Consider the following 22414-nt stretch of genomic DNA (forward strand, 5'->3'; position numbering starts at 1 on the left):
ATTTGACCAACAAAAATCACCAAGAGACATTTTCGAGTTTCTCCTGTGCTCTTGAAACTTTGGGTTTGTTAGTTTGAGACTAGCACAGGAAGGCAGGTTTCAGCTTGATATCACGCTGCAAGTGTTTAATTCCGAGGTAAGTTAAGGGTAGCGTTTCAGGAAACTCAGCATATACTGCCAGGCCGAATGAACTCTGTCCTCTTGTGTGTGGGACTTACGCAGATTGTCTATTTGCTTTCGGGCACATCACAGTATAAATATTTTCCCAAAAAGCACTATCGTTAGCCTGTGGAGTTTCTGTAGTGTAGTGGTCATCACATTCGCCTAACACGCGAAAGGTCCTCGGTTCAAAACCGAGCAGAAACAGCTGTCCTCTTTTGAAGAAATGTATAAACACCTTTGAGCCGACAGTTGGCTTCAGAAGGTTTAACGTTTATGCGCATATTGCCGAGCCTGCACAGAACGATTTCAGACTTCTTTAGGTAGTGGGTTTCCGTAGTGTAGTGGTTATCACGTTCGCCTCACACGCGAAAGGTCCCCAGTTCGAAACTGGGCGGGAACACTGCATCTCTTTTCACAATTGTTTAGGTGGGTTTCTGTTGAGGAGGAACTCAACGCTTCCAAGGCTTTGCGGCCAAGAGGCATGAGTACAGTCACTAAAGGTATAGTTGATGCAGAAATGAAAGAGCAGTCATTGTTTGACCTTAACCTATCCCACAACCGTGACATTCCAAGCCTGCGTGGCTTTCTTCTGAGGAACACAAAAAAAGAGATTTGTCTGAGTGGCCCTCTGTTGAGCAGCATCTCTTCATCACGAAGGCCCTTCTCTACACAGGTGTAGAGATTTCCTGATAAAATGATGCAAGCCGTAGCAGTTTCTAACACATGGCTAACCTTCTTGAAATTCAACACAATGGTCAACGAATCTGCCAATAAACCTGTTCAGGTGGCTCCTCACTTACTCCCGAAGCACCCAGACGTGTTAAACCCTCGGAATTCGACTGACCACAAACAGCCTGTTTTTTTTACAATAGGGTAGATTGTACGTGGCAAGTCCACATCTCAGCTTTCTGAAGAGATATCAAGCTAAAACTTGCTTTCCCATGCTAGTCTGGACACGTGCTACCCCTGTGGTGAGTTTCAAGAAGAATGGAGAAACTCTACAATTTGACCAACAAAAATCACCAAGAGACATTTTCGAGTTTCTCCTGTGCTCTTGAAACTTTGGGTTTGTTAGTTTGAGACTAGCACAGGAAGGCAGGTTTCAGCTTGATATCACGCTGCAAGTGTTTAATTCCGAGGTAAGTTAAGGGTAGCGTTTCAGGAAACTCAGCATATACTGCCAGGCCGAATGAACTCTGTCCTCTTGTGTGTGGGACTTACGCAGATTGTCTATTTGCTTTCGGGCACATCACAGTATAAATATTTTCCCAAAAAGCACTATCGTTAGCCTGTGGAGTTTCTGTAGTGTAGTGGTCATCACATTCGCCTAACACGCGAAAGGTCCTCGGTTCAAAACCGAGCAGAAACAGCTGTCCTCTTTTGAAGAAATGTATAAACACCTTTGAGCCGACAGTTGGCTTCAGAAGGTTTAACGTTTATGCGCATATTGCCGAGCCTGCACAGAACGATTTCAGACTTCTTTAGGTAGTGGGTTTCCGTAGTGTAGTGGTTATCACGTTCGCCTCACACGCGAAAGGTCCCCAGTTCGAAACTGGGCGGGAACACTGCATCTCTTTTCACAATTGTTTAGGTGGGTTTCTGTTGAGGAGGAACTCAACGCTTCCAAGGCTTTGCGGCCAAGAGGCATGAGTACAGTCACTAAAGGTATAGTTGATGCAGAAATGAAAGAGCAGTCATTGTTTGACCTTAACCTATCCCACAACCGTGACATTCCAAGCCTGCGTGGCTTTCTTCTGAGGAACACGAAAAAAGAGATTTGTCTGAGTGGCCCTCTGTTGAGCAGCAGCTCTGCATCACGAAGGCCCTTCTCTACACAGGTGTAGAGATTTCCTGATAAAATGATGCAAGCCGTAGCAGTTTCTAACAAATGGCTAACCTTCTTGAAATTCAACACAATGGTCAACGAATCTGCCAATAAACCTGTTCAGGTGGCTCCTCACTTACTCCCGAAGCACCCAGACGTGTCAAACCCTCGGAATTCGACTGACCACAAACAGCCTGTTTTTTTACAATAGGGTAGATTGTCCGTGGCAAGTCCACATCTCAGCTTTCTGAAGAGATATCAAGCTAAAACTTGCTTTCCCATGCTAGTCTGGACACGTGCTACCCCTGTGGTGAGTTTCAAGAAGAATGGAGAAACTCTACAATTTGACCAACAAAAATCACCAAGAGACATTTTCGAGTTTCTCCTGTGCTCTTGAAACTTTGGGTTTGTTAGTTTGAGACTAGCACAGGAAGGCAGGTTTCAGCTTGATATCACGCTGCAAGTGTTTAATTCCGAGGTAAGTTAAGGGTAGCGTTTCAGGAAACTCAGCATATACTGCCAGGCCGAATGAACTCTGTCCTCTTGTGTGTGGGACTTACGCAGATTGTCTATTTGCTTTCGGGCACATCACAGTATAAATATTTTCCCAAAAAGCACTATCGTTAGCCTGTGGAGTTTCTGTAGTGTAGTGGTCATCACATTCGCCTAACACGCGAAAGGTCCTCGGTTCAAAACCGAGCAGAAACAGCTGTCCTCTTTTGAAGAAATGTATAAACACCTTTGAGCCGACAGTTGGCTTCAGAAGGTTTAACGTTTATGCGCATATTGCCGAGCCTGCACAGAACGATTTCAGACTACTTTAGGTAGTGGGTTTCCGTAGTGTAGTGGTTATCACGTTCGCCTCACACGCGAAAGGTCCCCAGTTCGAAACTGGGCGGGAACACTGCATCTCTTTTCACAAATGTTTAGGTGGGTTTCTGTTGAGGAGGAAATCAACGCTTCCAAGGCTTTGCGGCCAAGAGGCATGAGTACAGTCACTAAAGGTATAGTTGATGCAGAAATGAAAGAGCAGTCATTGTTTGACCTTAACCTATCCCACAACCGTGACATTCCAAGCCTGCTTGGCTTTCTTCTGAGGAACACGACAAAAGAGATTTGTCTGAGTGGCCCTCTGTTGAGCAGCAGCTCTGCATCACGAAGGCCCTTCTCTACACAGGTGTAGAGATAATTATTAAGCCACACTAGGCAGCAGTAATAGCCACGCAGACAGTGCTCTGTACTTTTGACCTGGTAGTTTCGATGAACAGATGGCCGGTGCACTCAAAGATCCAATATTTCGTACAGCATATAAATATACATATATTAAATGAAAGAGGGAAAAAAGCAAAAAAGAAATGGCCACAGAGGATTCCCGCAGATAACTGGAGAATTGCTTGGTTTGCTGCTAAATATAGAAGGTATTTGCAGACTGTAACCTAACCCACAACTGTGACATTCCAAGCCTGCGTGGCTTTCTTCTGAGGAACACGAAAAAAGAGATTTGTCTGAGTGGCCCTCTGTTGAGCAGCAGCTCTGCATCACGAAGGCCCTTCTCTACACAGGTGTAGAGATTTCCTGATAAAATGATGCAAGCCGTAGCAGTTTCTAACACATGGCTAACCTTCTTGAAATTCAACACAATGGTCAACGAATCTGCCAATAAACCTGTTCAGGTGGCTCCTCACTTACTCCCGAAGCACCCAGAAGTGTTAAACCCTCGGAATTCGACTGACCACAAACAGCCTGTTTTTTTACAATAGGGTAGATTGTACGTGGCAAGTCCACATCTCAGCTTTCTGAAGAGATATCAAGCTAAAACTTGCTTTCCCATGCTAGTCTGGACACGTGCTACCCCTGTGGTGAGTTTCAAGTAAGATTGGAGAAACTCAACAATTTGACCAACAAAAATCACCAAGAGACATTTTCGAGTTTCTCCTGTGCTCTTGAAACTTTGGGTTTGTTAGTTTGAGACTAGCACAGGAAGGCAGATTTCAGCTTGATATCACACTGCAAGTGTTTAATTACGAGGTAAGTTAAGGGTAGCGTTTCAGGAAACTCTGCATATACTGCCAGGCCGAATGAACTCTGTCCTCTTGTGTGTGGGACTTACGCAGATTGTCCCGCAGATAACTGGAGAATTGCTTAGTTTGCTGCTAAAAATACAAGGTATTTGCAGACTGAAGAGCGCAACGGAATCTGTAATTTGATTCGCGCTCCACGATGCTTGCGATGAAAAGATCTGACACCTCTTTGGCTGCAGGCTTCAATAGTGTAGAGGTTATCACGGTCAAAATCGTTCAGGTGGGTTTCTGTTGAGGAGGAACTCAACGCTTCCAAGGCTTTGCGGCCAAGAGGCATGAATACAGTCACTAAAGGTAAAGCTGATGCAGAAATGAAAGAGCAGATATTGTTTGACCTAAACCTAACCCACAACTGTGACATTCCAAGCCTGCGTGGCTTTCTTCTGAGAAACACCAAAGAAGAGATTTTAGGGAACTCTGCGTAGACTGCCATGCCGAATGAAATCTGTCCTCTTGTGTAAGGGTCTTTTTCCGCCTAGGCCATCAAGTAAGGGCAGGGCCTCAAGGGGCGCCTAAAAGGGGGTACGTGGCAGGCCGTCCTTAGACCCCTGCGCGCCGGCCCTCTCTGTCCCAATAATCACCTGTGTCACCACAAACAGCCCATCTGTCCCTCTCACCGCCTATGTGACCACTAACTGCCCTTCTGTCCACTGGTAATACAAAGACTGTGACCACAAGCAGTCTGTGTGTCCCCTTGACGAACTTTAAAACACATCCATCTGGAGTGTTATTTCCTGATAAAATGATGCAAGCCGTAGCAGTTTCTAACACATGGCTAACCTTCTTGAAATTCAACACAATGGTCAACGAATCTGCCAATAAACCTGTTCAGGTGGCTCCTCACTTACTCCCGAAGCACCCAGACGTGTTAAACCCTCGGAATTCGACTGACCACAAACAGCCTGTTTTTTTACAATAGGGTAGATTGTACGTGGCAAGTCCACATCTCAGCTTTCTGAAGAGATATCAAGCTAAAACTTGCTTTCCCATGCTAGTCTGGACACGTGCTACCCCTGTGGTGAGTTTCAAGAAGAATGGAGAAACTCTACAATTTGACCAACAAAAATCACCAAGAGACATTTTCGAGTTTCTCCTGTGCTCTTGAAACTTTGGGTTTGTTAGTTTGAGACTAGCACAGGAAGGCAGGTTTCAGCTTGATATCACGCTGCAAGTGTTTAATTCCAAGGTAAGTTAAGGGTAGCGATTCAGGAAACTCAGCATATACTGCCAGGCCGAATGAACTCTGTCCTCTTGTGTGTGGGACTTACGCAGATTGTCTATTTGCTTTCGGGCACATCACAGTATAAATATTTTCCCAAAAAGCACTATCGTTAGCCTGTGGAGTTTCTGTAGTGTAGTGGTCATCACATTCGCCTAACACGCGAAAGGTCCTCGGTTCAAAACCGAGCAGAAACAGCTGTCCTCTTTTGAAGAAATGTATAAACACCTTTGAGCCGACAGTTGGCTTCAGAAGGTTTAACGTTTATGCGCATATTGCCGAGCCTGCACAGAACGATTTCAGACTTCTTTAGGTAGTGGGTTTCCGTAGTGTAGTGGTTATCACGTTCGCCTCACACGCGAAAGGTCCCCAGTTCGAAACTGGGCGGGAACACTGCATCTCTTTTCACAATTGTTTAGGTGGGTTTCTGTTGAGGAGGAACTCAACGCTTCCAAGGCTTTGCGGCCAAGAGGCATGAGTACAGTCACTAAAGGTATAGTTGATGCAGAAATGAAAGAGCAGTCATTGTTTGACCTTAACCTATCCCACAACCGTGACATTCCAAGCCTGCGTGGCTTTCTTCTGAGGAACACGAAAAAAGAGATTTGTCTGAGTGGCCCTCTGTTGAGCAGCAGCTCTGCATCACGAAGGCCCTTCTCTACACAGGTGTAGAGATTTCCTGATAAAATGATGCAAGCCGTAGCAGTTTCTAACACATGGCTAACCTTCTTGAAATTCAACACAATGGTCAACGAATCTGCCAATAAACCTGTTCAGGTGGCTCCTCACTTACTCCCGAAGCACCCAGACGTGTTAAACCCTCGGAATTCGACTGACCACAAACAGCCTGTTTTTTTTACAATAGGGTAGATTGTACGTGGCAAGTCCACATCTCAGCTTTCTGAAGAGATATCAAGCTAAAACTTGCTTTCCCATGCTAGTCTGGACACGTGCTACCCCTGTGGTGAGTTTCAAGAAGAATGGAGAAACTCTACAATTTGACCAACAAAAATCACCAAGAGACATTTTCGAGTTTCTCCTGTGCTCTTGAAACTTTGGGTTTGTTAGTTTGAGACTAGCACAGGAAGGCAGGTTTCAGCTTGATATCACGCTGCAAGTGTTTAATTCCGAGGTAAGTTAAGGGTAGCGTTTCAGGAAACTCAGCATATACTGCCAGGCCGAATGAACTCTGTCCTCTTGTGTGTGGGACTTACGCAGATTGTCTATTTGCTTTCGGGCACATCACAGTATAAATATTTTCCCAAAAAGCACTATCGTTAGCCTGTGGAGTTTCTGTAGTGTAGTGGTCATCACATTCGCCTAACACGCGAAAGGTCCTCGGTTCAAACCGAGCAGAAACAGCTGTCCTCTTTTGAAGAAATGTATAAACACCTTTGAGCCGACAGTTGGCTTCAGAAGGTTTAACGTTTATGCGCATATTGCCGAGCCTGCACAGAACGATTTCAGACTTCTTTAGGTAGTGGGTTTCCGTAGTGTAGTGGTTATCACGTTCGCCTCACACGCGAAAGGTCCCCAGTTCGAAACTGGGCGGGAACACTGCATCTCTTTTCACAATTGTTTAGGTGGGTTTCTGTTGAGGAGGAACTCAACGCTTCCAAGGCTTTGCGGCCAAGAGGCATGAGTACAGTCACTAAAGGTATAGTTGATGCAGAAATGAAAGAGCAGTCATTGTTTGACCTTAACCTATCCCACAACCGTGACATTCCAAGCCTGCGTGGCTTTCTTCTGAGGAACACGAAAAAAGAGATTTGTCTGAGTGGCCCTCTGTTGAGCAGCAGCTCTGCATCACGAAGGCCCTTCTCTACACAGGTGTAGAGATTTCCTGATAAAATGATGCAAGCCGTAGCAGTTTCTAACAAATGGCTAACCTTCTTGAAATTCAACACAATGGTCAACGAATCTGCCAATAAACCTGTTCAGGTGGCTCCTCACTTACTCCCGAAGCACCCAGACGTGTCAAACCCTCGGAATTCGACTGACCACAAACAGCCTGTTTTTTTACAATAGGGTAGATTGTCCGTGGCAAGTCCACATCTCAGCTTTCTGAAGAGATATCAAGCTAAAACTTGCTTTCCCATGCTAGTCTGGACACGTGCTACCCCTGTGGTGAGTTTCAAGAAGAATGGAGAAACTCTACAATTTGACCAACAAAAATCACCAAGAGACATTTTCGAGTTTCTCCTGTGCTCTTGAAACTTTGGGTTTGTTAGTTTGAGACTAGCACAGGAAGGCAGGTTTCAGCTTGATATCACGCTGCAAGTGTTTAATTCCGAGGTAAGTTAAGGGTAGCGTTTCAGGAAACTCAGCATATACTGCCAGGCCGAATGAACTCTGTCCTCTTGTGTGTGGGACTTACGCAGATTGTCTATTTGCTTTCGGGCACATCACAGTATAAATATTTTCCCAAAAAGCACTATCGTTAGCCTGTGGAGTTTCTGTAGTGTAGTGGTCATCACATTCGCCTAACACGCGAAAGGTCCTCGGTTCAAAACCGAGCAGAAACAGCTGTCCTCTTTTGAAGAAATGTATAAACACCTTTGAGCCGACAGTTGGCTTCAGAAGGTTTAACGTTTATGCGCATATTGCCGAGCCTGCACAGAACGATTTCAGACTACTTTAGGTAGTGGGTTTCCGTAGTGTAGTGGTTATCACGTTCGCCTCACACGCGAAAGGTCCCCAGTTCGAAACTGGGCGGGAACACTGCATCTCTTTTCACAAATGTTTAGGTGGGTTTCTGTTGAGGAGGAAATCAACGCTTCCAAGGCTTTGCGGCCAAGAGGCATGAGTACAGTCACTAAAGGTATAGTTGATGCAGAAATGAAAGAGCAGTCATTGTTTGACCTTAACCTATCCCACAACCGTGACATTCCAAGCCTGCTTGGCTTTCTTCTGAGGAACACGACAAAAGAGATTTGTCTGAGTGGCCCTCTGTTGAGCAGCAGCTCTGCATCACGAAGGCCCTTCTCTACACAGGTGTAGAGATAATTATTAAGCCACACTAGGCAGCAGTAATAGCCACGCAGACAGTGCTCTGTACTTTTGACCTGGTAGTTTCGATGAACAGATGGCCGGTGCACTCAAAGATCCAATATTTCGTACAGCATATAAATATACATATATTAAATGAAAGAGGGAAAAAAGCAAAAAAGAAATGGCCACAGAGGATTCCCGCAGATAACTGGAGAATTGCTTGGTTTGCTGCTAAATATAGAAGGTATTTGCAGACTGTAACCTAACCCACAACTGTGACATTCCAAGCCTGCGTGGCTTTCTTCTGAGGAACACGAAAAAAGAGATTTGTCTGAGTGGCCCTCTGTTGAGCAGCAGCTCTGCATCACGAAGGCCCTTCTCTACACAGGTGTAGAGATTTCCTGATAAAATGATGCAAGCCGTAGCAGTTTCTAACACATGGCTAACCTTCTTGAAATTCAACACAATGGTCAACGAATCTGCCAATAAACCTGTTCAGGTGGCTCCTCACTTACTCCCGAAGCACCCAGAAGTGTTAAACCCTCGGAATTCGACTGACCACAAACAGCCTGTTTTTTTACAATAGGGTAGATTGTACGTGGCAAGTCCACATCTCAGCTTTCTGAAGAGATATCAAGCTAAAACTTGCTTTCCCATGCTAGTCTGGACACGTGCTACCCCTGTGGTGAGTTTCAAGTAAGATTGGAGAAACTCAACAATTTGACCAACAAAAATCACCAAGAGACATTTTCGAGTTTCTCCTGTGCTCTTGAAACTTTGGGTTTGTTAGTTTGAGACTAGCACAGGAAGGCAGATTTCAGCTTGATATCACACTGCAAGTGTTTAATTACGAGGTAAGTTAAGGGTAGCGTTTCAGGAAACTCTGCATATACTGCCAGGCCGAATGAACTCTGTCCTCTTGTGTGTGGGACTTACGCAGATTGTCCCGCAGATAACTGGAGAATTGCTTAGTTTGCTGCTAAAAATACAAGGTATTTGCAGACTGAAGAGCGCAACGGAATCTGTAATTTGATTCGCGCTCCACGATGCTTGCGATGAAAAGATCTGACACCTCTTTGGCTGCAGGCTTCAATAGTGTAGAGGTTATCACGGTCAAAATCGTTCAGGTGGGTTTCTGTTGAGGAGGAACTCAACGCTTCCAAGGCTTTGCGGCCAAGAGGCATGAATACAGTCACTAAAGGTAAAGCTGATGCAGAAATGAAAGAGCAGATATTGTTTGACCTAAACCTAACCCACAACTGTGACATTCCAAGCCTGCGTGGCTTTCTTCTGAGAAACACCAAAGAAGAGATTTTAGGGAACTCTGCGTAGACTGCCATGCCGAATGAAATCTGTCCTCTTGTGTAAGGGTCTTTTTCCGCCTAGGCCATCAAGTAAGGGCAGGGCCTCATGGGCGCCTAAAAGGGGGTACGTGGCAGGCCGTCCTTAGACCCCTGCGCGCCGGCCCTCTCTGTCCCAATAATCACCTGTGTCACCACAAACAGCCCATCTGTCCCTCTCACCGCCTATGTGACCACTAACTGCCCTTCTGTCCACTGGTAATACAAAGACTGTGACCACAAGCAGTCTGTGTGTCCCCTTGACGAACTTTAAAACACATCCATCTGGAGTGTTATTTCCTGATAAAATGATGCAAGCCGTAGCAGTTTCTAACACATGGCTAACCTTCTTGAAATTCAACACAATGGTCAACGAATCTGCCAATAAACCTGTTCAGGTGGCTCCTCACTTACTCCCGAAGCACCCAGACGTGTTAAACCCTCGGAATTCGACTGACCACAAACAGCCTGTTTTTTTTACAATAGGGTAGATTGTACGTGGCAAGTCCACATCTCAGCTTTCTGAAGAGATATCAAGCTAAAACTTGCTTTCCCATGCTAGTCTGGACACGTGCTACCCCTGTGGTGAGTTTCAAGAAGAATGGAGAAACTCTACAATTTGACCAACAAAAATCACCAAGAGACATTTTCGAGTTTCTCCTGTGCTCTTGAAACTTTGGGTTTGTTAGTTTGAGACTAGCACAGGAAGGCAGGTTTCAGCTTGATATCACGCTGCAAGTGTTTAATTCCGAGGTAAGTTAAGGGTAGCGTTTCAGGAAACTCAGCATATACTGCCAGGCCGAATGAACTCTGTCCTCTTGTGTGTGGGACTTACGCAGATTGTCTATTTGCTTTCGGGCACATCACAGTATAAATATTTTCCCAAAAAGCACTATCGTTAGCCTGTGGAGTTTCTGTAGTGTAGTGGTCATCACATTCGCCTAACACGCGAAAGGTCCTCGGTTCAAAACCGAGCAGAAACAGCTGTCCTCTTTTGAAGAAATGTATAAACACCTTTGAGCCGACAGTTGGCTTCAGAAGGTTTAACGTTTATGCGCATATTGCCGAGCCTGCACAGAACGATTTCAGACTTCTTTAGGTAGTGGGTTTCCGTAGTGTAGTGGTTATCACGTTCGCCTCACACGCGAAAGGTCCCCAGTTCGAAACTGGGCGGGAACACTGCATCTCTTTTCACAATTGTTTAGGTGGGTTTCTGTTGAGGAGGAACTCAACGCTTCCAAGGCTTTGCGGCCAAGAGGCATGAGTACAGTCACTAAAGGTATAGTTGATGCAGAAATGAAAGAGCAGTCATTGTTTGACCTTAACCTATCCCACAACCGTGACATTCCAAGCCTGCGTGGCTTTCTTCTGAGGAACACGAAAAAAGAGATTTGTCTGAGTGGCCCTCTGTTGAGCAGCAGCTCTGCATCACGAAGGCCCTTCTCTACACAGGTGTAGAGATTTCCTGATAAAATGATGCAAGCCGTAGCAGTTTCTAACAAATGGCTAACCTTCTTGAAATTCAACACAATGGTCAACGAATCTGCCAATAAACCTGTTCAGGTGGCTCCTCACTTACTCCCGAAGCACCCAGACGTGTCAAACCCTCGGAATTCGACTGACCACAAACAGCCTGTTTTTTTACAATAGGGTAGATTGTCCGTGGCAAGTCCACATCTCAGCTTTCTGAAGAGATATCAAGCTAAAACTTGCTTTCCCATGCTAGTCTGGACACGTGCTACCCCTGTGGTGAGTTTCAAGAAGAATGGAGAAACTCTACAATTTGACCAACAAAAATCACCAAGAGACATTTTCGAGTTTCTCCTGTGCTCTTGAAACTTTGGGTTTGTTAGTTTGAGACTAGCACAGGAAGGCAGGTTTCAGCTTGATATCACGCTGCAAGTGTTTAATTCCGAGGTAAGTTAAGGGTAGCGTTTCAGGAAACTCAGCATATACTGCCAGGCCGAATGAACTCTGTCCTCTTGTGTGTGGGACTTACGCAGATTGTCTATTTGCTTTCGGGCACATCACAGTATAAATATTTTCCCAAAAAGCACTATCGTTAGCCTGTGGAGTTTCTGTAGTGTAGTGGTCATCACATTCGCCTAACACGCGAAAGGTCCTCGGTTCAAAACCGAGCAGAAACAGCTGTCCTCTTTTGAAGAAATGTATAAACACCTTTGAGCCGACAGTTGGCTTCAGAAGGTTTAACGTTTATGCGCATATTGCCGAGCCTGCACAGAACGATTTCAGACTACTTTAGGTAGTGGGTTTCCGTAGTGTAGTGGTTATCACGTTCGCCTGCACACGCGAAAGGTCCCCAGTTCGAAACTGGGTCGGGAACACTGCATCTCTTTTCACAATTGTTTAGGTGGGTTTCTGTTGAGGAGGAACTCAACGCTTCCAAGGCTTTGCGGCCAAGAGGCATGAGTACAGTCACTAAAGGTATAGTTGATGCAGAAATGAAAAGAGCAGTCATTGTTTGACCTAACCTATCCCACAACCGTGACATTCCAAGCCTGCGTGGCTTTCTTCTGAGGTGACATTCCAAGCCTGCGTGGCTTTCTTCTGAGGAACACGAAAAAAGAGATTTGTCTGAGTGGCCCTCTGTTGAGCAGCAGCTCTGCATCACGAAGGCCCTTCTCTACACAGGTGTAGAGATTTCCTGATAAAATGATGCAAGCCGTAGCAGTTTCTAACAAATGGCTAACCTTCTTGAAATTCAACACAATGGTCAACGAATCTGCCAATAAACCTGTTCAGGTGGCTCCTCACTTACTCCCGAAGCACCCAGACGTGTCAAACCCTCGGAATTCGACTGACCACAAACAGCCTGTTTTTTTACAATAGGGTAGATTGTCCGTGGCAAGTCCACATCTCAGCTTTCTGAAGAGATATCAAGCTAAAACTTGCTTTCCCATGCTAGTCTGGACACGTGCTACCCCTGTGGTGAGTTTCAAGAAGAATGGAGAAACTCTACAATTTGACCAACAAAAATCACCAAGAGACATTTTCGAGTTTCTCCTGTGCTCTTGAAACTTTGGGTTTGTTAGTTTGAGACTAGCACAGGAAGGCAGGTTTCAGCTTGATATCACGCTGCAAGTGTTTAATTCCGAGGTAAGTTAAGGGTAGCGTTTCAGGAAACTCAGCATATACTGCCAGGCCGAATGAACTCTGTCCTCTTGTGTGTGGGACTTACGCAGATTGTCTATTTGCTTTCGGGCACATCACAGTATAAATATTTTCCCAAAAAGCACTATCGTTAGCCTGTGGAGTTTCTGTAGTGTAGTGGTCATCACATTCGCCTAACACGCGAAAGGTCCTCGGTTCAAAACCGAGCAGAAACAGCTGTCCTCTTTTGAAGAAATGTATAAACACCTTTGAGCCGACAGTTGGCTTCAGAAGGTTTAACGTTTATGCGCATATTGCCGAGCCTGCACAGAACGATTTCAGACTACTTTAGGTAGTGGGTTTCCGTAGTGTAGTGGTTATCACGTTCGCCTCACACGCGAAAGGTCCCCAGTTCGAAACTGGGCGGGAACACTGCATCTCTTTTCACAAATGTTTAGGTGGGTTTCTGTTGAGGAGGAAATCAACGCTTCCAAGGCTTTGCGGCCAAGAGGCATGAGTACAGTCACTAAAGGTATAGTTGATGCAGAAATGAAAGAGCAGTCATTGTTTGACCTTAACCTATCCCACAACCGTGACATTCCAAGCCTGCTTGGCTTTCTTCTGAGGAACACGACAAAAGAGATTTGTCTGAGTGGCCCTCTGTTGAGCAGCAGCTCTGCATCACGAAGGCCCTTCTCTACACAGGTGTAGAGATAATTATTAAGCCACACTAGGCAGCAGTAATAGCCACGCAGACAGTGCTCTGTACTTTTGACCTGGTAGTTTCGATGAACAGATGGCCGGTGCACTCAAAGATCCAATATTTCGTACAGCATATAAATATACATATATTAAATGAAAGAGGGAAAAAAGCAAAAAAGAAATGGCCACAGAGGATTCCCGCAGATAACTGGAGAATTGCTTGGTTTGCTGCTAAATATAGAAGGTATTTGCAGACTGTAACCTAACCCACAACTGTGACATTCCAAGCCTGCGTGGCTTTCTTCTGAGGAACACGAAAAAAGAGATTTGTCTGAGTGGCCCTCTGTTGAGCAGCAGCTCTGCATCATGAAGGCCCTTCTCTACACAGGTGTAGAGATTTCCTGATAAAATGATGCAAGCCGTAGCAGTTTCTAACACATGGCTAACCTTCTTGAAATTCAACACAATGGTCAACGAATCTGCCAATAAACCTGTTCAGGTGGCTCCTCACTTACTCCCGAAGCACCCAGAAGTGTTAAACCCTCGGAATTCGACTGACCACAAACAGCCTGTTTTTTTACAATAGGGTAGATTGTACGTGGCAAGTCCACATCTCAGCTTTCTGAAGAGATATCAAGCTAAAACTTGCTTTCCCATGCTAGTCTGGACACGTGCTACCCCTGTGGTGAGTTTCAAGTAAGATTGGAGAAACTCAACAATTTGACCAACAAAAATCACCAAGAGACATTTTCGAGTTTCTCCTGTGCTCTTGAAACTTTGGGTTTGTTAGTTTGAGACTAGCACAGGAAGGCAGATTTCAGCTTGATATCACACTGCAAGTGTTTAATTACGAGGTAAGTTAAGGGTAGCGTTTCAGGAAACTCTGCATATACTGCCAGGCCGAATGAACTCTGTCCTCTTGTGTGTGGGACTTACGCAGATTGTCCCGCAGATAACTGGAGAATTGCTTAGTTTGCTGCTAAAAATACAAGGTATTTGCAGACTGAAGAGCGCAACGGAATCTGTAATTTGATTCACGCTCCACGATGCTTGCGATGAAAAGATCTGACACCTCTTTGGCTGCAGGCTTCAATAGTGTAGAGGTTATCACGGTCAAAATCGTTCAGGTGGGTTTCTGTTGAGGAGGAACTCAACGCTTCCAAGGCTTTGCGGCCAAGAGGCATGAATACAGTCACTAAAGGTAAAGCTGATGCAGAAATGAAAGAGCAGATATTGTTTGACCTAAACCTAACCCACAACTGTGACATTCCAAGCCTGCGTGGCTTTCTTCTGAGAAACACCAAAGAAGAGATTTTAGGGAACTCTGCGTAGACTGCCATGCCGAATGAAATCTGTCCTCTTGTGTAAGGGTCTTTTTCCGCCTAGGCCATCAAGTAAGGGCAGGGCCTCAAGGGGCGCCTAAAAGGGGGTACGTGGCAGGCCGTCCTTAGACCCCTGCGCGCCGGCCCTCTCTGTCCCAATAATCACCTGTGTCACCACAAACAGCCCATCTGTCCCTCTCACCGCCTATGTGACCACTAACTGCCCTTCTGTCCACTGGTAATACAAAGACTGTGACCACAAGCAGTCTGTGTGTCCCCTTGACGAACTTTAAAACACATCCATCTGGAGTGTTATTTCCTGATAAAATGATGCAAGCCGTAGCAGTTTCTAACACATGGCTAACCTTCTTGAAATTCAACACAATGGTCAACGAATCTGCCAATAAACCTGTTCAGGTGGCTCCTCACTTACTCCCGAAGCACCCAGACGTGTTAAACCCTCGGAATTCGACTGACCACAAACAGCCTGTTTTTTTACAATAGGGTAGATTGTACGTGGCAAGTCCACATCTCAGCTTTCTGAAGAGATATCAAGCTAAAACTTGCTTTCCCATGCTAGTCTGGACACGTGCTACCCCTGTGGTGAGTTTCAAGAAGAATGGAGAAACTCTACAATTTGACCAACAAAAATCACCAAGAGACATTTTCGAGTTTCTCCTGTGCTCTTGAAACTTTGGGTTTGTTAGTTTGAGACTAGCACAGGAAGGCAGGTTTCAGCTTGATATCACGCTGCAAGTGTTTAATTCCAAGGTAAGTTAAGGGTAGCGATTCAGGAAACTCAGCATATACTGCCAGGCCGAATGAACTCTGTCCTCTTGTGTGTGGGACTTACGCAGATTGTCTATTTGCTTTCGGGCACATCACAGTATAAATATTTTCCCAAAAAGCACTATCGTTAGCCTGTGGAGTTTCTGTAGTGTAGTGGTCATCACATTCGCCTAACACGCGAAAGGTCCTCGGTTCAAAACCGAGCAGAAACAGCTGTCCTCTTTTGAAGAAATGTATAAACACCTTTGAGCCGACAGTTGGCTTCAGAAGGTTTAACGTTTATGCGCATATTGCCGAGCCTGCACAGAACGATTTCAGACTTCTTTAGGTAGTGGGTATCCGTAGTGTAGTGGTTATCACGTTCGCCTCACACGCGAAAGGTCCCCAGTTCGAAACTGGGCGGGAACACTGCATCTCTTTTCACAATTGTTTAGGTGGGTTTCTGTTGAGGAGGAACTCAACGCTTCCAAGGCTTTGCGGCCAAGAGGCATGAGTACAGTCACTAAAGGTATAGTTGATGCAGAAATGAAAGAGCAGTCATTGTTTGACCTTAACCTATCCCACAACCGTGACATTCCAAGCCTGCTTGGCTTTCTTCTGAGGAACACGAAAAAAGAGATTTGTCTGAGTGGCCCTCTGTTGAGCAGCAGCTCTGCATCACGAAGGCCCTTCTCTACACAGGTGTAGAGATTTCCTGATAAAATGATGCAAGCCATAGCAGTTTCTAACACATGGCTAACCTTCTTGAAATTCAACACAATGGTCAACGAATCTGCCAATAAACCTGTTCAGGTGGCTCCTCACTTACTCCCGAAGCACCCAGACGTGTTAAACCCTCGGAATTCGACTGACCACAAACAGCCTGTTTTTTTACAATAGGGTAGATTGAACGTGGCAAGTCCACATCTCAGCTTTCTGAAGAGATATCAAGCTAAAACTTGCTTTCCCATGCTAGTCTGGACACTTGCTACCCCTGTGGTGAGTTTCAAGAAGAATGGAGAAACTCTACAATTTGACCAACAAAAATCACCAAGAGACATTTTCGAGTTTCTCCTGTGCTCTTGAAACTTTGGGTTTGTTAGTTTGAGACTAGCACAGGAAGGCAGGTTTCAGCTTGATATCACGCTGCAAGTGTTTAATTCCGAGGTAAGTTAAGGGTAGCGTTTCAGGAAACTCAGCATATACTGCCAGGCCGAATGAACTCTGTCCTCTTGTGTGTGGGACTTACGCAGATTGTCTATTTGCTTTCGGGCACATCACAGTATAAATATTTTCCCAAAAAGCACTATCGTTATCCTGTGGAGTTTCTGTAGTGTAGTGGTCATCACATTCGCCTAACACGCGAAAGGTCCTCGGTTCAAAACCGAGCAGAAACAGCTGTCCTCTTTTGAAGAAATGTATAAACACCTTTGAGCCGACAGTTGGCTTCAGAAGGTTTAACGTTTATGCGCATATTGCCGAGCCTGCACAGAACGATTTCAGACTTCTTTAGGTAGTGGGTTTCCGTAGTGTAGTGGTTATCACGTTCGCCTCACACGCGAAAGGTCCCCAGTTCGAAACTGGGCGGGAACACTGCATCTCTTTTCACAATTGTTTAGGTGGGTTTCTGTTGAGGAGGAACTCAACGCTTCCAAGGCTTTGCGGCCAAGAGGCATGAGTACAGTCACTAAAGGTATAGTTGATGCAGAAATGAAAGAGCAGTCATTGTTTGACCTTAACCTATCCCACAACCGTGACATTCCAAGCCTGCGTGGCTTTCTTCTGAGGAACACGAAAAAAGAGATTTGTCTGAGTGGCCCTCTGTTGAGCAGCAGCTCTGCATCACGAAGGCCCTTCTCTACACAGGTGTAGAGATTTCCTGATAAAATGATGTAAGCCATAGCAGTTTCTAACACATGGCTAACCTTCTTGAAATTCAACACAATGGTCAACGAATCTGCCAATAAACCTGTTCAGGTGGCTCCTCACTTACTCCCGAAGCACCCAGACGTGTTAAACCCTCGGAATTCGACTGACCACAAACAGCCTGTTTTTTTACAATAGGGTAGATTGTACGTGGCAAGTCCACATCTCAGCTTTCTGAAGAGATATCAAGCTAAAACTTGCTTTCCCATGCTAGTCTGGACACTTGCTACCCCTGTGGTGAGTTTCAAGAAGAATGGAGAAACTCTACAATTTGACCAACAAAAATCACCAAGAGACATTTTCGAGTTTCTCCTGTGCTCTTGAAACTTTGGGTTTGTTAGTTTGAGACTAGCACAGGAAGGCAGGTTTCAGCTTGATATCACGCTGCAAGTGTTTAATTCCGAGGTAAGTTAAGGGTAGCGTTTCAGGAAACTCAGCATATACTGCCAGGCCGAATGAACTCTGTCCTCTTGTGTGTGGGACTTACGCAGATTGTCTATTTGCTTTCGGGCACATCACAGTATAAATATTTTCCCAAAAAGCACTATCGTTAGCCTGTGGAGTTTCTGTAGTGTAGTGGTCATCACATTCGCCTAACACGCGAAAGGTCCTCGGTTCAAAACCGAGCAGAAACAGCTGTCCTCTTTTGAAGAAATGTATAAACACCTTTGAGCCAACAGTTGGCTTCAGAAGGTTTAACGTTTATGCGCATATTGCCGAGCCTGCACAGAACGATTTCAGACTTCTTTAGGTAGTGGGTTTCCGTAGTGTAGTGGTTATCACGTTCGCCTCACACGCGAAAGGTCCCCAGTTCGAAACTGGGCGGGAACACTGCATCTCTTTTCACAATGTTTAGGTGGGTTTCTGTTGAGGAGGAAATCAACGCTTCCAAGGCTTTGCGGCCAAGAGGCATGAGTACAGTCACTAAAGGTATAGTTGATGCAGAAATGAAAGAGCAGTCATTGTTTGACCTTAACCTATCCCACAACCGTGACATTCCAAGCCTGCTTGGCTTTCTTCTGAGGAACACGACAAAAGAGATTTGTCTGAGTGGCCCTCTGTGAGCAGCAGCTCTGCATCACGAAGCCCCTTCTCTACACAGGTGTAGAGATAATTATTAAGCCACACTAGGCAGCAGTAATAGCCACGCAGACAGTGCTCTGTACTTTTGACCTGGTAGTTTCGATGAACAGATGGCCGGTGCACTCAAAGATCCAATATTTCGTACAGCATATAAATATACATATATTAAATGAAAGAGGGAAAAAAGCAAAAAAGAAATGGCCACAGAGGATTCCCGCAGATAACTTGGAGAATTGCTTGGTTTGCTGCTAAATATAGAAGGTATTTGCAGACTGTAACCTAACCCACAACTGTGACATTCCAAGCCTGCGTGGCTTTCTTCTGAGGAACACGAAAAAAAGAGATTTGTCTGAGTGGCCCTCTGTTGAGGCAGCAGCTCTTCATCACGAAGGCCCTTCTCTACACAGGTGTAAGATTTCCTGATAAAATGATGCAAGCGTAGCAGTTTCTAACACATGGCTAACCTTCTTGAAATTCAACACAATGGTCAACGAATCTGCCAATAAACCTGTTCAGGTGGCTCCTCACTTACTCCCGAAGCACCCAGAAGTGTTAACCCTCGAATTCGACTGACCACAAACAGCCGTTTTTTTACAATAGGGTAGATTGTACGTGGCAAGTCCACATCTCAGCTTTCTGAAGAGATATCAAGCTAAAAACTTGCTTTCCCATGCTAGTCTGGACACGTGCTACCCCTGTGGTGAGTTTCAAGTAAGATTGGAGAAACTCAACAATTTGACCAACAAAAATCACCAAGAGACATTTTCGAGTTTCTCCTGTGCTCTTGAAACTTTGGGTTTGTTAGTTTGAGACTAGCACAGGAAGGCAGATTTCAGCTTGATATCACACTGCAAGTGTTTAATTACGAGGTAAGTTAAGGGTAGCGTTTCAGGAAACTCTGCATATACTGCCAGGCCGAATGAACTCTGTCCTCTTGTGTGTGGGACTTACGCAGATTGTCCCGCAGATAACTGGAGAATTGCTTAGTTTGCTGCTAAAAATACAAGGTATTTGCAGACTGAAGAGCGCAACGGAATCTGTAATTTGATTCGCGCTCCACGATGCTTGCGAAGAAAAGATCTGACACCTCTTTGGCTGCAGGCTTCAAATAGTGTAGAGGTTATCACGGTCAAAAATCGTTCAGCGTGGGTTTCTGTTGAGGAGGAACTCAACGCTTCCAAGGCTTTGCGGCCAAGAGGCATGAATAAGTCACTAAAGGTAAAGCTGATGCAGAAATGAAAGAGCAGATATTGTTTGACCTAAACCTAAACCCACAACTGTGACATTCCAAGCCTGCGTGGCTTTCCTTCTGAGAAACACCAAAGAAGAGATTGTAGGGAACTCTGCGTAGACTGCCATGCCGAATGAAATCTGTCCTCTTGTGTAAAGGGTCTTTTTCCGCCTAGGCCATCAAGTAAGGGCAGGGCCTCAAGGGGCGCCTAAAAGGGGGTACGTGGCAGGCCGTCCTTAGACCCCTGCGCGCCGGCCCTCTCTGTCCCAATAATCACCTGTGTCACCACAAACAGCCCATCTCTCCCTCTCACCGCATATGTGACCACTAACTGCCCTTCTGTCCACTGGTAATACCAAAGACTGGTGACCACAAGCAGTCTGTGTGTCCCCTTGACGAACTTTAAAACACATCCATCTGGAGTGTTATTTCCTGATAAAATGATGCAAGCCGTAGCAGTTCTAACACATGGCTAACCTTCTTGAAATTCAACACAATGCGTCAACGAATCTGCCAATAAACCTGTTCAGGTGGCTCCTCATTTACTCCCGAAGCACCCAGACGTGTTAAACCCTCCGGAATTCGACTGACCACAAACAGCCTGTTTTTTTACAATAGGGTAGATTGTACGTGGCAAGTCCACATCTCAGCTTTCTGAAGAGATATCAAGGAAAAACTTGCTTTCCCATGCTAGTCTGGACACGTGCTTCCCCTGTGGTGAGTTTCAAGAAGAATGGAGAAACTCTACAATTTGACCAACAAAAATCACCAAGAGACATTTTCGAGTTTCTCCTGTGCTCTTGAAACTTTGGGTTTGTTAGTTTGAGACTAGCACAGGAAGGCAGGTTTCAGCTTGATATCACGCTGCAAGTGTTTAATTCCGAGGTAAGTTAAGGTAGCGTTTCAGGAAACTCAGCATATACTGCCAGGCCGAATGAACTCTGTCCTCTTGTTGTGTGGGACTTACGCAGATTGTCTATTTGCTTTCGGGCACATCACAGTATAAATATTTTCCCAAAAAGCACTATCTTTAGCCTGTGGAGTTCTGTAGTGTAGTGGTCATCACATTCGCCTAACACGCGAAAGGTCCTTGGTTCAAAACCGAGCAGAAACAGCTGTCCTCTTTTGAAGAAATGTATAAACACCTTTGAGCCGACAGTTGGCTTCAGAAGGTTTAACGTTTATGCGCATATTGCCGAGCCTGCCAAGAACGATTCAGACTACTTTAGGTAGTGGGTTTCCGTAGTGTAGTGGTTATCACGTTCGCCTCACACGCGAAAGGTCCCAGTTCGAAACTGGGCGGGAACACTGCATCTCTTTTCACAATTGTTTAGGTGGGTTTCTGTTGAGGAGGAACTCAACGCTTCCAAGGCTTTGCGGCCAAGAGGCATGAGTACAGTCACTAAAGGTATAGTTGATGCAGAAATGAAAGAGCAGTCATTGTTTGACCTTAACCTATCCCACAACCGTGACATTCCAAGCCTGCGTGGCTTTCTTCTGAGGAACACGAAAAAAGAGATTTGTCTGAGTGGCCCTCTGTTGAGCAGCAGCTCTGCATCACGAAGGCCCTTCTCTACACAGGTGTAGAGATTTCCTGATAAAATGATGCAAGCCGTAGCAGTTTCTAACACATGGCTAACCTTCTTGAAATTCAACACAATGGTCAACGAATCTGCCAATAAACCTGTTCAGGTGGCTCCTCACTTACTCCCGAAGCACCCAGACGTGTTAAACCCTCGGAATTCGACTGACCACAAACAGCCTGTTTTTTTACAATAGGGTAGATTGTACGTGGCAAGTCCACATCTCAGCTTTCTGAAGAGATATCAAGCTAAAACTTGCTTTCCCATGCTAGTCTGGACACGTGCTACCCCTGTGGTGAGTTTCAAGAAGAATGGAGAAACTCTACAATTTGACCAACAAAAATCACCAAGAGACATTTTCGAGTTTCTCCTGTGCTCTTGAAACTTTGGGTTTGTTAGTTTGAGACTAGCACAGGAAGGCAGGTTTCAGCTTGATATCACGCTGCAAGTGTTTAATTCCGAGGTAAGTTAAGGGTAGCGTTTCAGGAAACTCAGCATATACTGCCAGGCCGAATGAACTCTGTCCTCTTGTGTGTGGGACTTACGCAGATTGTCTATTTGCTTTCGGGCACATCACAGTATAAATATTTTCCCAAAAGCACTATCGTTAGCCTGTGGAGTTTCTGTAGTGTAGTGGTCATCACATTCGCCTAACACGCGAAAGGTCCTCGGTTCAAAACCGAGCAGAAACAGCTGTCCTCTTTTGAAGAAATGTATAAACACCTTTGAGCCGACAGTTGGCTTCAGAAGGTTTAACGTTTATGCGCATATTGCCGAGCCTGCACAGAACGATTTCAGACTTCTTTAGGTAGTGGGTTTCCGTAGTGTAGTGGTTATCACGTTCGCCTCACACGCGAAAGGTCCCCAGTTCGAAACTGGGCGGGAACACTGCATCTCTTTTCACAATGTTTAGGTGGGTTTCTGTTGAGGAGGAAATCAACGCTTCAAGGCTTTGCGGCCAAGAGGCATGAGTACAGTCACTAAAAGGTATAGTTGATGCAGAAATGAAAGAGCAGTCATTGTTTGACCTTAACCTATCCCACAACCGTGACATTCCAAGCCTGCGTGGG

The 22414-nt window shown here is 45.3% G+C and overlaps 25 non-coding genes across 25 annotated transcripts; all 25 read left to right on the forward strand.

Moving 5' to 3' along the window:
• The first annotated feature begins 293 nt into the window (after positions 1–293).
• Positions 294–366, forward strand: trnav-aac (transfer RNA valine (anticodon AAC)). The gene has a single exon. It is a non-coding gene; the product is annotated as a tRNA-Val (tRNA).
• A 123-nt stretch (positions 367–489) lies between these two features.
• trnav-cac (transfer RNA valine (anticodon CAC)) lies at positions 490–562 on the forward strand. Its single transcript has one exon. It is a non-coding gene; the product is annotated as a tRNA-Val (tRNA).
• Positions 563–1458: 896 nt separating this feature from the next.
• Positions 1459–1531, forward strand: trnav-aac (transfer RNA valine (anticodon AAC)). Its single transcript has one exon. It is a non-coding gene; the product is annotated as a tRNA-Val (tRNA).
• Positions 1532–1654: 123 nt separating this feature from the next.
• Positions 1655–1727, forward strand: trnav-cac (transfer RNA valine (anticodon CAC)). The gene has a single exon. It is a non-coding gene; the product is annotated as a tRNA-Val (tRNA).
• Positions 1728–2622: 895 nt separating this feature from the next.
• Positions 2623–2695, forward strand: trnav-aac (transfer RNA valine (anticodon AAC)). The gene has a single exon. It is a non-coding gene; the product is annotated as a tRNA-Val (tRNA).
• Positions 2696–2818: 123 nt separating this feature from the next.
• On the forward strand, positions 2819–2891 carry trnav-cac (transfer RNA valine (anticodon CAC)). The gene has a single exon. It is a non-coding gene; the product is annotated as a tRNA-Val (tRNA).
• A 2520-nt stretch (positions 2892–5411) lies between these two features.
• On the forward strand, positions 5412–5484 carry trnav-aac (transfer RNA valine (anticodon AAC)). The gene has a single exon. It is a non-coding gene; the product is annotated as a tRNA-Val (tRNA).
• Positions 5485–5607: 123 nt separating this feature from the next.
• Positions 5608–5680, forward strand: trnav-cac (transfer RNA valine (anticodon CAC)). Its single transcript has one exon. It is a non-coding gene; the product is annotated as a tRNA-Val (tRNA).
• Positions 5681–6771: 1091 nt separating this feature from the next.
• trnav-cac (transfer RNA valine (anticodon CAC)) lies at positions 6772–6844 on the forward strand. Its single transcript has one exon. It is a non-coding gene; the product is annotated as a tRNA-Val (tRNA).
• An 895-nt stretch (positions 6845–7739) lies between these two features.
• trnav-aac (transfer RNA valine (anticodon AAC)) lies at positions 7740–7812 on the forward strand. The gene has a single exon. It is a non-coding gene; the product is annotated as a tRNA-Val (tRNA).
• Positions 7813–7935: 123 nt separating this feature from the next.
• trnav-cac (transfer RNA valine (anticodon CAC)) lies at positions 7936–8008 on the forward strand. Its single transcript has one exon. It is a non-coding gene; the product is annotated as a tRNA-Val (tRNA).
• Positions 8009–10528: 2520 nt separating this feature from the next.
• On the forward strand, positions 10529–10601 carry trnav-aac (transfer RNA valine (anticodon AAC)). The gene has a single exon. It is a non-coding gene; the product is annotated as a tRNA-Val (tRNA).
• A 123-nt stretch (positions 10602–10724) lies between these two features.
• trnav-cac (transfer RNA valine (anticodon CAC)) lies at positions 10725–10797 on the forward strand. Its single transcript has one exon. It is a non-coding gene; the product is annotated as a tRNA-Val (tRNA).
• Positions 10798–11692: 895 nt separating this feature from the next.
• On the forward strand, positions 11693–11765 carry trnav-aac (transfer RNA valine (anticodon AAC)). Its single transcript has one exon. It is a non-coding gene; the product is annotated as a tRNA-Val (tRNA).
• A 1127-nt stretch (positions 11766–12892) lies between these two features.
• Positions 12893–12965, forward strand: trnav-aac (transfer RNA valine (anticodon AAC)). Its single transcript has one exon. It is a non-coding gene; the product is annotated as a tRNA-Val (tRNA).
• Positions 12966–13088: 123 nt separating this feature from the next.
• Positions 13089–13161, forward strand: trnav-cac (transfer RNA valine (anticodon CAC)). The gene has a single exon. It is a non-coding gene; the product is annotated as a tRNA-Val (tRNA).
• Positions 13162–15681: 2520 nt separating this feature from the next.
• Positions 15682–15754, forward strand: trnav-aac (transfer RNA valine (anticodon AAC)). The gene has a single exon. It is a non-coding gene; the product is annotated as a tRNA-Val (tRNA).
• Positions 15755–15877: 123 nt separating this feature from the next.
• trnav-cac (transfer RNA valine (anticodon CAC)) lies at positions 15878–15950 on the forward strand. The gene has a single exon. It is a non-coding gene; the product is annotated as a tRNA-Val (tRNA).
• Positions 15951–16845: 895 nt separating this feature from the next.
• Positions 16846–16918, forward strand: trnav-aac (transfer RNA valine (anticodon AAC)). The gene has a single exon. It is a non-coding gene; the product is annotated as a tRNA-Val (tRNA).
• Positions 16919–17041: 123 nt separating this feature from the next.
• trnav-cac (transfer RNA valine (anticodon CAC)) lies at positions 17042–17114 on the forward strand. Its single transcript has one exon. It is a non-coding gene; the product is annotated as a tRNA-Val (tRNA).
• Positions 17115–18009: 895 nt separating this feature from the next.
• trnav-aac (transfer RNA valine (anticodon AAC)) lies at positions 18010–18082 on the forward strand. Its single transcript has one exon. It is a non-coding gene; the product is annotated as a tRNA-Val (tRNA).
• Positions 18083–18205: 123 nt separating this feature from the next.
• trnav-cac (transfer RNA valine (anticodon CAC)) lies at positions 18206–18278 on the forward strand. The gene has a single exon. It is a non-coding gene; the product is annotated as a tRNA-Val (tRNA).
• A 2719-nt stretch (positions 18279–20997) lies between these two features.
• trnav-cac (transfer RNA valine (anticodon CAC)) lies at positions 20998–21069 on the forward strand. Its single transcript has one exon. It is a non-coding gene; the product is annotated as a tRNA-Val (tRNA).
• Positions 21070–21963: 894 nt separating this feature from the next.
• On the forward strand, positions 21964–22036 carry trnav-aac (transfer RNA valine (anticodon AAC)). The gene has a single exon. It is a non-coding gene; the product is annotated as a tRNA-Val (tRNA).
• Positions 22037–22159: 123 nt separating this feature from the next.
• trnav-cac (transfer RNA valine (anticodon CAC)) lies at positions 22160–22232 on the forward strand. The gene has a single exon. It is a non-coding gene; the product is annotated as a tRNA-Val (tRNA).
• Positions 22233–22414: the final 182 nt, after the last annotated feature.

Source organism: Carassius auratus, unplaced genomic scaffold, assembly GCF_003368295.1.
Source record: "Carassius auratus strain Wakin unplaced genomic scaffold, ASM336829v1 scaf_tig00008720, whole genome shotgun sequence".
NCBI classification, from domain to species: domain Eukaryota; kingdom Metazoa; phylum Chordata; class Actinopteri; order Cypriniformes; family Cyprinidae; genus Carassius; species Carassius auratus.